Source organism: Muntiacus reevesi, chromosome 12, assembly GCF_963930625.1.
Source record: "Muntiacus reevesi chromosome 12, mMunRee1.1, whole genome shotgun sequence".
NCBI lineage: Eukaryota > Metazoa > Chordata > Mammalia > Artiodactyla > Cervidae > Muntiacus > Muntiacus reevesi.
Genome location: NC_089260.1, coordinates 54,775,250 through 54,786,829, shown reverse-complemented (window position 1 = coordinate 54,786,829; position 11,580 = coordinate 54,775,250). Strand labels below are relative to the sequence as shown.

The 11,580-nt window shown below is 40.9% G+C and overlaps 1 pseudogene; it reads left to right on the top strand.

The window, feature by feature from the left end:
* Positions 1-9,472: 9,472 nt before the first annotated feature.
* On the top strand, positions 9,473-9,567 carry LOC136145291 (U6 spliceosomal RNA; annotated as a pseudogene).
* Positions 9,568-11,580: the final 2,013 nt, after the last annotated feature.

Here is an 11,580-nt window from a genome sequence, read left to right as displayed (position 1 = left end):
ATAAAATCAGCACAGTAACCTGAAACTATCACAACATTGTTAATCGGCTAGCCTCCAATATAAAATAAAATAAAAAGTTAAGAGACTTCCCTTGTGGTCCAGTGGCTAAGACTCCAAGTTCCTAATGCAAAAGGCCTAGGTTCAATCCCTGACCAGGGAACTAGATCCTGAATGTTGCAACTAAATATCCTATGTGCTACAACTAAGATCTTGTGCAATCAAGTAAATAAATTTTTTTAAGTTTAAGTCTCCAGCACCACAATTCAAAAGCATTAATTCTTTGGTGCTTGGCCTTCTTTATGGTCCAACTCTCATGTCCATACATGCTGCTGCTGCTGCTGCTAAGTCACTTCAGTCATGTCCGACTCCATGTGATCCCATAGACGGAAGCCTACCAGGCTCCCCCATCCCTGGAATTCTCCAGGCCAGAACACTGGAGTGGGCTGCCATTTCCTTCTCCAATGTGTGCAAGTGAAAAGTGAAAGTGAAGTTGCTCAGTCGTGTCCGGACAAATAATGCTGAAGAAGCTGAACTTGAACAGTTCTATGAATATTTATAAGACCTTCTAGAACTAGTACCCCCAAAAGATGTCCTTTTCATTATAGGGGACTGGAATGCAAAAGTAGGAAGTCAAGAGATACCTGGAGTAACAGGCAAATTTGGCTTTGGAGTACAGAATGAGGCAGGGCAAAGGCTAATAGAGTTTTGCCTAGAGAACACACTGGTCATAATACCCTCTTCCAACAACACAAAAGAAGACGTTACACATGGACATCATCGGATGGTCAACACCAAAATCAGATTGATTATATTCTTTGCAACCAAAGATGGAGATTCTCTATACAGTCAGCAAAAACAAGACTGGGAGCTGACTGTGGCTCAGATCATAAACTCCCTATTACCAAATTCAGACTTAAATTGAAGAAAGTAGGGAAAACCACTAGACCTTTCAGGTATGACCTAAGTCAAATCCCTTATGATTATACAGTGGGAGAGACAAATAGATTTAAGGGATTAGATCTGGTAGACAGAGTGATCGAAAAACTATGGACAGAGGTTCGTGACATTATACAGGAGGCAGGGATCAAGACCATCCTCAGGAAAGAGAAATGCAAAAAAGCAAATTGGTTGTCTGAGGAGGCCTCACAAATAGCTGTGAAAAGAAAAGAAGTGAAAGGCAAAGGAGAAAAGGAAAGATATACCCATTTGAATGCAGAGTTCCAAAGAATAGCAAGGAGACATAAGAAAGCCTTCCTCAGTGATCGATGAAAAGAAATAGAGAAAAACAATAGAATGGGAAAGACTAGAGATCTCTTCAAGAAAATTAGAGATCCCAAGGGAACATTTCATGCAAAGATGGGCACAATAAAAAACAGAAATGGTGTGGACCTAACAGAAGCAGAAGATATTAAGAAGAGGTGGCAATAATACACAGAACTATACCAAAAAAAAAAAAAAAAAAAAAAAAATCTTCATGGCCCAGATAACCACGATGATGTGATCACTCAGCTAGAGTCAGACATCCCGGAATGCAAAGTCAAGTGTTCCTTAGGAAGCATCACTATGAACAAAGCTAGTGGAGGTGATGGAATTCCAGTTGAGCTATTTCAAATCCTAAAAATGATGCTGTGAAAGTGCTGCACTCAATATACCAGCAAATTTTGAAAGTTCAGCAGTGGCCACAGGACTGGAAAAGGTCAGTTTTCATCCCAATCCCCAAGAAAGTCAATATCAAAGAATGTTCAAATTACCCCACAATTGCAGTCATCTCACATGCTAGCAAAGTAATGCTCAAAATTCTCCAAGCCAGGCTTCAACAGTACATGAACTGTGAACTTCCAGATGTTCAAGCTTGTTTTAGAAAATGGAGAGGAACCAGAGATCAAATTGCCAACATCTGTTGGATCATTGAAAAAGCAAGAGTTCCAGAAAAATATCTACTTCTGCTTTATTGACAATGCCAAAGTCTTTGATTGTGTCAATCACAACAAACTGTGGAAAATTCTTATAGAGATGGGAATACCAGACCATCTGATCTGCCTCTTGAGAAACCTGCATGCAGGTCAGGAAGCAACAGTTAGAACTGGACGTGGAGCAACAGACTGGTTCCAAATTGGAAAAGGAGTATGTCAAGGCTATATATTGTCACCTGCTTATTTAACTTATATGCAGAGTACATCATGAGAAACACTGGGCTGGATGAAGCACAAGCTGGAATCAAGATTGGTGGGAGAAATATAAATAACCTCAGATAAGCAAATAACACCACATTTATGGCAGAAATGAGGAAGAACTAAAGAGCCTCTTGATGAAAGTGAAAGAAGAGAGTGAAAAAGTTGGCTTAAAAGTCAACATTCAGAAAACTAAGATCATGGCATCTGGTCCCATTGCTTCATGGAAAACAGGGGAAACAGTGACAGACTTTACTTTGGGGGGCACCAAAATCAATGCAGATGGTGACTGTAGCTATACAATTAAAAGACGCTTGCTCCTTGAAAGAAAAGTTATGACCAACCTAGACAGCATATTAAAAAGCAGAGACATTACTTTGCCAACAGAGGTCCATCTAGTCAAGGCTATGGTTTTTCCAGTAGTCATGCATAGATATGAGAGTTAGACCATAAAGAAAGTTGAGCACTGAAAAATTGATGCTTTTGAACTGTGGTGTTGGAGAAGACTCTTAACAGTCCCTTGGACAGCAAGGAGATCCAACCAGTCCATCCTAAAGGAAATCAGTCCTGAATAGTCATTGGAAGGACTAATGCTGAAGCTGAAACTCCGATACTTTGGCCACTTGATGGGAAGAACTGACTCATTTGAAAAGACCCTGATGCTGGGAAAGATTGAAGCCCAGAAGAGAAGGGGTCGACAGAGGATGAGGTGTTTGGATGGCATCACCGACTCAATGGACATGAGTTTGAGTAAATTCCTGGAGTTGGTGATGGACAGGGAAGCCTGGTGTGCTGGTCCATGGGTTTGGAAATAGTTGGACATGACTATGTGACTGAATGAACTTTGTAACCCAGATCTTGGAGTTTTTCTTCTAATGAGGGCAATGTACATCACAAAGAAAATATTTGAAAATCAAGTATCTGCTAATTAATATCTCTGTTTATTAAAAAAAGACACTGTACTGTGAATGCCACACTACAAATATCTGCGAAGTGGATAAAAGGGTATTTTTATGACTTAAAATTGTCAGAAGATCAATTTCCAGAATGCATGAACTCCAACAATTAATAGGAAAACAATAGACAACCCAACTGAAAACTTAGAAAAGCACATTAATGGGCATTTCCCAGAAGAGGAAACACAAAAGACCCATCAACAAAGGCTCAGTCTCATTAGTAACCAAATTAAAACCACCCTGAAATACCATTTCACATCGACCACATGGCATGAATTTAAAGCACCAAAGTCTGGCGAGATTCTAGGGAAATAGAAACTTTTAAGCTCTGCTCTTAAAGTGTAAATTGATACAATCATTTTGGAAAGCCTTGTGAAACAACTTAATAAATGTGAACATGAAAACATAAAATAACCAGCAACTCCACCCCTAGCTCACGTTCCTTAGAGAAACCCTTGCACTTGTCTAATAGAACACATATAGAAGAATGGTTCTAGCATGATGTATCATAGTGAAAAACTGGATGCAAGGAAAAAGTTAAATTAATATAAAAAATTGAGTATGATAATGAATCCTATGTAGCCCTGAACATCCATGTGATGGATTTAAAAATATTATGTTGAGAAGAAAAGAGTAACTCAAGTAAAAACACATAGGGTATTAAGAATCCATTTATATGAATTTTGAAAAATTCATATCTATTGTCTCTGATGCATATATACATATACATATGTGGTAAAAATGTAAAGAAAGGAAAGTTAATGATAAACAAAATTTAGGACAGCTATTATCTTTGAGAAAAATTGGGAAATGAATTATGAAGCAATAGTGAAAAAAGTCAAAGTACTGACATTGTTCTGTTTATTAAATTTTGGGTAGATATATGTGTCCTTTATTACTATCTTTCAAACAGCACCTATACATTAGATGCATGTGATATTAAGAAATAATGAGAAATATGTACTTCAATCTTGTCCACTTAAAAAATTATTCACAACCTGAAAGTTGAGAATTACATTTTAGTTAGCAGGAATTTTTAGAACTTCAAGCCCAGGAGGCAGCATCTCAAGTGACCCTGAGAGAACTGCTCCAAAGAGGTGAGAGGATGAGCCAAATTATATAGAAGTTTTTCCACAAAGAGCACAAAGTCTGAACATCAAAAGATTATTGTTAATTAAAGAAAACCAGGTGTCTTGAGTTAAGGAATTTGGGGCTTTTCTGTGTATGGGAAGATACAAGAGTCTGGGCATACTGAAATCATTCCTTTGGTATGCATCTCAGCTATCTGGAATGAGATGTGTTTTCACATCCTGAGCTTCCCCTGGGGGAGTGACTGCAGTCTGATGGCTGCTAGATCACAGGTATTCCTTCCTTTCTGAGTCCTCTCAGGGCTCACCATCTAACTTTCCACAGTGGCTGTAATTGCTGATAACTGTGGCATCCTTTGTTTACTGATATGGCAGGAAATATTTCATTTCTCAGTCTTCACTCCTACCTCCTGGCCAGAGATCCTAGAACCCTGTAATTTCCTAAGGGTGACAGAGATAGGGGCATCTTTTGTTTTGATATTTGGTTTTCATCCCTGAACTTTGAAATGGGGCAAGAAAGGTGACAAAGCATCTTTTGTTACCCATGGCAAGCCCCTTCAATCACACTTGGGTTCATTGTTAATAAACTTCCCAAAGCCCCTTAGAGTATGGATTGGGTTCCCCTTTAAAGGGTTGGAGTTTCGGATCCTAATCCCTCTCCACTTCCAGCCTCTGAGAAGGGGAGAGGGCCTGAGGTTGAGTTCAATTCCCATTAGCCAATGATTTAATCAATCAATCATGTTATCATAATGGAACCTGCAAAAAAAAAAGACCCTTTTGTCGTGGGAGTGTGTAATTTCTTCAGTTCTGTCTTGTCACAACAACAATTTGAAGCAACGGCCCTCAGACAGACTATGTCCCAGCTCTCGGACAGATCAGTGTTACAGCTCCTGTGTTACAGCTCAGTTTTATTTAGTAAATAAAGGAAAATACATCCTTGAGGCATGAGGGCATGCCAACCCAAAAGACACGAAGAGAAGAGAGAGGGAGAGACCCGACTGCTAGCCCTTTGGCTCCTTGTTTTTATATGTTCTTTCTCCTCCCCCTAGGCCTGTCCTATGTAAACTGGGCTAGCCAGGAGTACTGTTTGTTCTACCTGTGGTTCTCACTCCAGTCCTTGAACCTTCCTTTGTTCTATTTTCATGAGCTTTCCCCTTCCTTGTCTTTTAGCCACCACCATTTTGAACTCATTTTTCCTATTCTAACTACCTAACAGGACTGAGCCCTTACCCTGTGGCATAGAGTAGTCAGAGGCATCATAATCAAACTGTAGGTCACTCAGTTGGTGTTCATAGAGAATTAGAGGATTGATGGGTGTGAAAAATCCTTGTATACAATGTGAGAAGTAGTGAATGTAGAGAAATAACGATACTGCTAGTGAGCTTTTTATTTATGACATTTTCCAGGGATTGTTTAATGCTGTTAAAATGGTGATAAGGCAAGGAATACGACTTTATGAGAGCAGGATGACTGAGGAGATAGCATTCTAGTGTCTCAGAATAACCATCTTCTGGGGTCTGGATACCAAGTTCTTTTATAGATGAGAGATGCAGAAGGTGAGGAAACAAAGTAAAAGATAGAGTGAGATGCACACTAGATTTTAAGTGCTTGTACTTAGTCGCTAAATCATGCCCAATTCTTTGGGACCCTTTGCATTGTAGCCCACCAGGCTCCTCTGTCCATGAAAATCGCCAGTCAAGAATACCAGAATAGGTAGCCATTCTCTTCTCCAGGGGATCTTCCTGATCCATAGATCGAGCCTGGGTTCTCTGCATTGCGGGCGAATTCTTTACCATCTGAGCCACCAAGGAAGACCTAAGAAACGAAGTAAAAAGGCCATTAGTCTTCCAAATATCTCCAATATTTGCAGACACATCAGGAAGGGGATGTATCAATTTCCTCTTTCCTGTGTCCACAGGTGGACAGAGTTCAGAAGGAAGGCACTAACTTAGTTCAACAGTCTGTCAGAGAGGCAGGATTCTCTGAGGCAGGCCATTGTATGATTATAATAACAAAAGCAATGGAAAGCAAGTCAAAGAAACAGTTCCAACATGAAGTCAGAATTGGTTTTCCTGGAAACAATGAAGGTAGATGGTCATTGGCATAATACAGATGGATATAATTATAAAAAAAGGCCTTGATGATCAGGTTTATTTACTAATCATGGAGTTACAGACCTGAGAGTATTTTCTGGAAGGTCTCGAATATTCACAGGGCCTGTGTTGGTGATTCCTTGAGGACTCTTATTACACCATTATGGCTGAGGTGATAGTTTCCTGGGCTAGGACCACTGAAATTTCTTCTCTCTGTGTGTCTTAGAATGTCAGATACAGCTGATGGAAAGGAAAGTGGAACAAACTTCAGGAAGTGAAGGCCTGAAGTCATAGGGAGTGGGCAGATTATTATAATATATATGAAAGTGACCTGTAAATATTTTGAAGTCAGCTATACAACGGAGCAGGGGCTTTCCTGGTGGCTTAGCAGTAAAGGATCCACCAGCCAATGTAGGGAATGAAATTTCAATTCCTTAGTCAGAAAGATCCCCTGGAGAAGGACACGACAACCCACTGCAGTATTCTTGCCTGAAGAATCCCAGGCAGAGAAGCCTTGCAGGCTACAGTCCATGGGGGTCACAAAAAAATTTGGACATGACTTAGCGACTAAACAACATCAACAACATAACAGAGCAAGGAGATTTCTTTTGATTTGCTCCTGAGAAGGTCTTTGCCCATTTCTGGGAGGCAGAATTTAACTCATCACCAGAAATAACTTTGCAGAACTTCAAATTATTCACCTAACACTGAAGTTGAGGTGACAAGCTCTCTAACAGGTATGGTTCATTCCCAACTGACAGCCCCACTGCTCTTAGTTTTATAGTACTCTTCTATAAAGTTCATTTTCATCAACATGGAAGATTTCACAAGAGGAAATAAGCTTTCACATAGCAGAAAAGACTCCGCTTTGATGCACAAAATTCTCGAGTGGTGACTGTGAGTCTGTAAACAGTGCTAACGAGCAGTAAGCTTGTTGACTGACCCTATGAGCAGTCTTTCTTTGCAGTGTACACAGATATTCAAGACTATTTTTCTTCTTTTTTTACCTAGAGACCATGCTTTTTTCATTTCATTTATTTATATTTTGATTGCTCTGAGTGGCATGCAAGATCTTCATTCCCTGACCAGGGATTGAACCCTGGCCACAGCAGTGAGACCACAGAGTCCTCACCACTGGACTGATGGGGATTCCTCCAAGATACTTCTTTATGGACATCCAGGAACAGCCTGAAGCCTGGAGTTTCTTCCAAACTCACCTGAGCTGCCTTTTGTTTACCCTATAGTATTAATATGCGCTACGACCCCTGCAAAGCACTGCATATCATATCAACTACACAGAACTCCTATCAGAGGGGTGCTGTTAGCCCCCGGCACAGACAGTGACTGAGGCTTTCGAATGTTTAAGTGTCTTCCCAAGCTCTACTATCATACAGTGTGGGAATAATTCAGACCAAAGCCCTCCCACCCCAGGGTGGTCTTAACTCTCATCTCAGTTCTGCAAGGGGTTGTGGGTTTGGAGATGAGAGAGTAGATGAGAAAGAAGACAGGGAGCCTGATCTCTATAGGGGCCCCCCTCCCATGCAGAGGGAGGCACAGGGGAGCCTGCACTTGAATCCATTTCAGCTGCTCAAATGTATAATGTCCTTGGAGATTCTTAGCAGAAACTTCCAAAGGAAAACAAAAAGTCTTTTGCTCAGCCTAATTCTACTTCCTAAACACAGTCATTCCCTGTGTAATCTCACTCTTTCTGCCCATGAAACAGTGTGTTCTGACTCACAAAATAGACATTTACAGAGCAAACTTTGAGAGCCTAATGAATGCCTCTTACTGTTAGCACTAAATATAATCTTCTAGAATGTGGCAACATTCTACATTTCTAAAGTTCAAGTTATAAAATGAAAACCTCTTAGATGGAAAAAAAAAAAAAAAAAAAAAAACCCTGAAGTACAAACAAATCTATGTCCTTTCAATTATTAAAAAAAAAAAACAAACTCATTTGAACTTTTTCCAATGTGTAATTGAACCCATCAGCCATTATTTGGAAAAACTAGTGTTTTGTGTTTTTTTTTAAACAAATATACTTTTGGATTTGAGGGACTGTGTTTGTCGTATTCCCTGTTATGTCTGGAATAAAACCCAAGGATACAGTGCTTCATTTCTCAATTAAAAGGGCAACAATGAGTTGGTGCTTCAATACGTATATGTTTAGGAAAGGAAGGCTTCCCAGGTGGCTCAGTGGTAAAGAACCTGCTTGACAATGCAGGAAATATAAAACACACAAGTCTGATTCCTGGTTCGCAAAGATCCTCTTTGTGAGGAGGAGGGCATGACAACCCACTCCAGTATTCTTGTCTGGAGAATCCCATGGACAGGGGAGCCTGGTGGGCTACAGTTAGTGGAGTCAAAGAGTTGCACACAACTTTAGTGACTTAGGACACATGGCAGGAAAGGAGTGCTTAGGAAACAGAAGTAAGAGCAGAGAGCACTCCCCAAGGCATAGAGCCCTGGCAGCCCCACAAGTAACAAACACACTGGCTGTGTGGGCTGGTGGCACGAGGCGGCTGGGGAGAGGCTGTGACTAAGCCCGCCCCCACTGATGCATCATCAGCCCCCCTGGGGCTCCCACGCACACTTCAGGGTGCCCTGTGCTCCATTCAGAGCTTGGGGTTAAATCTTAGGCCCCTTAAACTAAGTTCATATAGGGCCCAACATCTGAAACAAATATACATGATCCAAACTGAAGGGATTTCCCTGGTGTTCCAGTCAGCAAGGCTCCATGCTCCCAATTAAAGGGGGCCCAGGTTTGATCCCTGGTCAGGGAACTAAATCCCACATGCATGCCTCAACTTAGAGTACACATGTCATGTTGAAGATTCCTCAAACCGCAACTAAGCCCTTTCATGGCCAAATAGTAAATAAATACATATTTTTTTTTAAAGGAAGAAATGATTGAATAAACAAATACATAGGAGAGAGGAGAGAGCTGCCTCATTTGGTGATCAGACAGTAAAGAATCGCCTGCAGTGAAAGAGACCTGGGTTCGATCCCTGAGTTGGGAAGATCCCCTGGAGAAGGGAAGACTCCAAACTTTCAATGCGGGGGTTGCCAGTTTGATCTGTGGTCAGGGAACTAAGATCCTGTATGCTGCAGGATGTTGCAAAAAAAAAAAAAAAAAAAAAAAGAAAGAAAGAAAAAGAAAAAAAATTGCAGCATATATACTAAAATTGGAAAGATATAGAGATTAGCATGGCATTTGCAGCAGTATGACTCCCAAATTCGTGAAGTGTTCCATATTTTTAAAGCATCCCCCCAAAAAAGAAAAAAAAATGTTTGCTCCTTAGGAGAGGAGTAGATAATTAGGGCTGTCTTTTTTGTATATTCAATAATCTAAATCAAAATTAGATTCTTCTTCCCCACACTTGACTTAATTTGCAATGTGGCATTTTGATATCAAGTTCTTTGTTCTTTGCATGCCTCTTGAAGTCAAAACGTTTGTTCTGAAAAGTAGCTGTCAATAATTTCCAAGCAGCTAAGATATGCTCAGGCATGAGACTGGAGGACAAGCCTAAAAGGCTGATGGCACTTTTGATTTTAAAGCATTTGAATGTATTTTACTTATGAATAGCTCTCTGCCTGTGTGAAAGTGTGTGCTAGTCACTCAGTCATGTTCAATTCTTTGTGACCCCATGGACTATAACTCACCAGGCTCCTCTGTCCCTGGGATTTCCCAGGCAAGAATTCTGGAGTGGGTTGCCACTTCCTTCTCCAGGGGATCTTCCTGATCCAGGGATTGAACCCCGGTCTCCTGCAATGCAGGCAGATTATTTACTGGCTGAGACCCTGGGAAAGCCTATTACTGATGAAGGTTCATGGTCAGAAGGCAAGAGCAGAGCCTGTTCTGGCCAGAGGACTCACCCTGTCCTTCCAGAGACTCTCACAGGACAAAAGCAGGCTGGGATGGCAGAAAAGGGGGATGGCAAACTGGGGTGCTCCAGCCAGGATCCCAGTCCTGTCCTAATGCTCCTCCCAGCTCGCCTTCACCAGTGTGATTCCCTGGAGGTCTGTGTACACCTGGCAGATGGCCCACTTCTTCCTTGAGAGCCACAATCAATGTCCTAGAGGTGGAGGGATCCAGGGGTCCAGTTTCCGCTGTCACAGGGGCTACTGGACAGGGCATCATTCTGCAACTAGAACTGGAGAAACTCCAGGAACTGCTGTCAACTTAGCTTCTTGGGCACCTTAAATAGTACTGTACACTCTCACACATTAAGAGTCATCGATGTAGGCTGAGGAAAATGAGCACCACTTGATTGCAATATTTCTCTCTGCAAATCCATCTCAAACTCTGACCTGTCAATTTATAACAGGTGATTTGGAACATTTAGAAGCTGGGAATCGCATGATCAAATGGAATTATGGGCCTGAGATATTTGAAGTTGAAAGATATAGGCCTTGGCAGGAAAATTAAAAGTCAACTCAATTTCAAAGAGGAAGGATTCAAGATGAAAAGAGAAAGGAAAATGGAATCAAAATTGGGTGATACTTGTGAGATTCTCTCTTTCTGATGGTAAATTCTTCAGCAATGCCAGGTAAAGGCTGAGTTTCATGATATTTCAATGTAAGGACACCATTCATTCTGAAGAGAGTGTATCTTTCCTAAACACACTAGTACTTCAAGAAGCCTGAAGACAGGGCTGAGATGTGAAATAATTTGGCACTTGCCTGTCTTGGCACCCTCTTTCAAAATAGAAGTGTCCGTCTTCATTTTCCTTCATGCTTTGCAACAATGAGTTATACATTTTTTATGAAAATTGAGTGGGTATAAGATAAATATTTTCCTAGGGTGAAAGTGGAAGAATTTGAATTACACGATGAGTTTTCTCTGTAGGAAACTACTATAAGGTAGTCACATTCTCAACCTGATAGCATTCATATGCATTGGGGAGTCTTTATTTCTTTATTTTTATTTCACTTTGCCTTGAAAAAGCAACTCACAACTTAGGAAACTTTCTTCATCCACCAGGTAATTCCTTTTATTTTATTTTTTATTTATTTGGCTGTGCTAGGTCTTAGCTGTGGCATGTGGGACCTAGTTTTCTGAAAAGTGGAAAAAAACTGAGAGTAAAAGTGTTAGTCACTCAGTTGTGTCCGACTCTTTGTGAACCCATGAACTGTAGCCTGCCAGGCTCCTCTGTCCGTGGAATTCTCCAGGCAAGAATATGGATCACACCCAGGTCACCTGCATTGAGAGCTTGGAGTCTTGGCCAATGGACCACCAGGGAAGTCCTGGTAATTTCTTTTACATATATAT